We start from the raw sequence: 3,326 nt of genomic DNA, 5'->3' as shown, positions 1-3,326 counted from the left end.
ATGTTAAATCTATCAAAGTTCCATGTATTTAGGCCAAGGGACTTACCTCCAATCACACCTAGTCGAAATCCCCCTTCAATTCCGTCCAATAGCTCCCAAGCTCGCTTAAAAATGGTGGAAATAACATAACCCTCGCGGAACAAAATGAATATAAAACTCCTACTGGCTTCAGGGGTTTCCGCTTCTGCGGTCCCCACGCCCGCTTCCGCGCAACCGCTTCTGCGGTTTCTGTCCGCTTATGCGGAATTTCATTAAAACTCAAGGGCTGCTTCTGCGACACAAATTTCCGCTTTTGCGGAAGCTCACCTCCTGGCCAAACCCGCTTCTGCGACGGCCTGTCCGTTTCTGCGGACTCGCTTAAGCGAAAAGTGTTCCGCTTCTGCGGAACTGTCCAACTCCACTCCAGACCGCTTTTGCGACCAAGATTACGCTTCTGCGTAACCGCTTATGCGGTCCATTTCCGCAGAAGCGAACATACCAGATACCAGCAAAATCTGCCATTTCCTCAACTTGAATTTCATCCCGATAGCCATCCGAAATCACCCCGAGGCCCCCGGGACCTCAACCAAAAGCACCAACATGTCTTAAAACATCATCCAAACTGGTTCCAATCATCAAAACACATCAAACAACACTAGAATCATCAATTCTCATCGGATTCAAGCCTAAGTTCTTTAAAAACTTCCGAAACTCACATTTGATCAAAAACCCAACCAAATCACCTCCGAATCATCTGAAATTTTGCACACATATCCAAAATCACCTAACGAAGCTACTGCAACTCTCGGAATTCCATTCCGACCCCCGGATCAAAATCTCACCTATCAACCGGAATTCGCCAAAATACTAACTTCGCCAATTCAAGCCTAATTCTACACCGGACCTCCAAAATAAATTCCGATCACACTCCTAAGTCATATATCACCTCCCGAAGCTAACCGAATCTCCGGGAATCACATCCGAGCCCTATAACTCATAAGTCAACGTCCGGTTGACTTTTCCAACTTAAGCCTTCCTTAAAGAGACTAAGTGTCTCATTTCTTATCAAAACCAATCCAAATCAACTCTAACACACCACATACCCATAATGAAACATGAAGAAGCATAAAATGGGAGAAACAAAGCAGTAACACATGAGACGACGGGTCGGGTCGTCACATTTTTTTCCTTCATTTGCCACTAACTTTTATTCTTCAATCACAAATAATTAAACCACCTAATCCCTGCTTCCCTCCTGCTATCTAATTTGTTGACCATCCCTTTGCATTACAAATAGTTTAATCCCTCTTGAAAATTACTTAGTTTTTACTGCTCTATTCGTTTAAATTTAAGTATTTTACTTTCCTTTTTTGCCAATTTAAAAAAGAATAACTCTTTGTATATTTGGTAATTCTCTAATCTATTTTACATGGCTTGTTCAAAACCACAAGATTTAAAGAGCATTTTGATACATTAAACACATCTTGAATTTAAAATCACAAAATTCAGAAGTCTTGCATATTTTATTAAATTCCGTATCTAATCAAACTAGAGTATAGTAAGATTCAAAAGTTTGAAGGTTAAAACATTTAACTTTTAAGGTGAATTCAGTTATATCATTAGAAACCAACAAAAGTTGGGCAAAATATAAAACTGACTGGTCCGCTGAAATTAATTGCATTCGCTAGCCGAAATATATAAAATATGTAAATCTTTGTATACAACACACATATACACAAAAATAAAATATGTTATTGACTATTATTTTCTAGAGCGGTTAAAACTATAGATTTCTCAATAAGTTTCAGTATAGTTTTTTCTAATAATTATTTCTAAGAATACAAGTTTATGGCAAAAAATCTACATAAGGATACATCCTTTTTCTTTTTTATTCTCAAATGCATTTTATAAAGAGAAGAAAGTTGGACATCACATGTAGTGATAATGGGCAGGTTGGCCATTTGCATAATCCCATGTTTTTGCCTATAAACTTAATACACCTGTAGCTTCTCTGCATATGATCTCATTTTGTCTTGTAATTAAACTTTGTGAGTCATATGGAGAATTTTAATTCATATGATCTCATTTTGTCTTGTAATTCATTTTGTCTTTCATTTCCTAGGACAGCCAAATCATATGGAAATTTTAAAAACTTACTTATTTTTTATGTTCGGATCTGAAATAATTCAATGTAAGAACTATTTAAAAGATATACATGATTTTTCTTTGCGAGAGCGAATCACTCTTTACCGCGACTTGAATTACTAGTTGGACTTTAATCACTAATCGATAGGAATTTTACAAAGCAGATCGGTCCTGGACAGGGACGGGCCTACACTATACCAAGAGGGGTCATCGGCACCCGTAAACAGTGGCGAAGCCAGAAATATTTTCAAAGGTGTTCAAACTTGAAAGAACTAAAAAAAAATTACTCGACGAAGGGTGTTCAATATATATTTTATACATTTAAAATCAACATTTTACTTATATATACACAGTGTAAATTTTCGTAATATTTCGGTGAAGGGTGGTCAGTTGACCACCCTTTGTTAAAGGTGGCTTCGCCCCTGCCCGTAAAGTTCGGCGAATTTATATATATATATATATATATATATATATATATATATATATGTCTTTAGAAAATAGTGATATATTAATAGTGGACACCCTATATACAAAACAAATTTTGATTGAATCCAAAAATGCATCCTCGACCTTCAAACTCTAGATCCGCCTCAGGTCTTAGATCTCTTATTTCTACATCCTATAAATACTCTCCTGGAAGATATTCCGAATTTTAAATCCTACCACTTACTCTTGGAAAGCTTATTTTTCCAACATGCGTAATGATTTGTAGGCAATTAATTATGATTTATGTGAAGGATTAACAAATAAGCTAACGAGCTAATTAACACTCCATATGGATGAGTCCGACCTAATAGCAATATACCGGACACGATTAAATTATATTAATTTATTTATGATTATGTTATTACCCATGATTATCGATAAAAATGCATGTGAATAATTAGAGACGTCATGTGTTTATTGATTTGATATAAATAACCGGCGTGAATAGTTTTATCCCAAGAGAATTCTCTATTTGACTCTAATCGCTCCAAAGTGTATACATCAGTTTTTCTACTAAAGTAACACTGAATACACTTAATTTAGAATTTTCAGAAAAGTAAGTTTATTCGCTATTAATCATCGTTAAATACTTACTCATGCTCGATGTTTATATCGGACTTTGATGAAGTTAAACACATATTTTGGACTACGCATCATATATTTTAATAATTCAATGAACCAAGCAAAACACTAGTACTAAATAGATCGGAAGAGCA

The sequence above is a fragment of the Nicotiana attenuata genome, unplaced genomic scaffold (assembly GCF_001879085.1).
Source record: "Nicotiana attenuata strain UT unplaced genomic scaffold, NIATTr2, whole genome shotgun sequence".
Lineage (NCBI taxonomy): Eukaryota > Viridiplantae > Streptophyta > Magnoliopsida > Solanales > Solanaceae > Nicotiana > Nicotiana attenuata.
The sequence above is the reverse complement of the archived record's forward strand: the minus strand, read 5'-3'. Positions refer to the sequence as shown.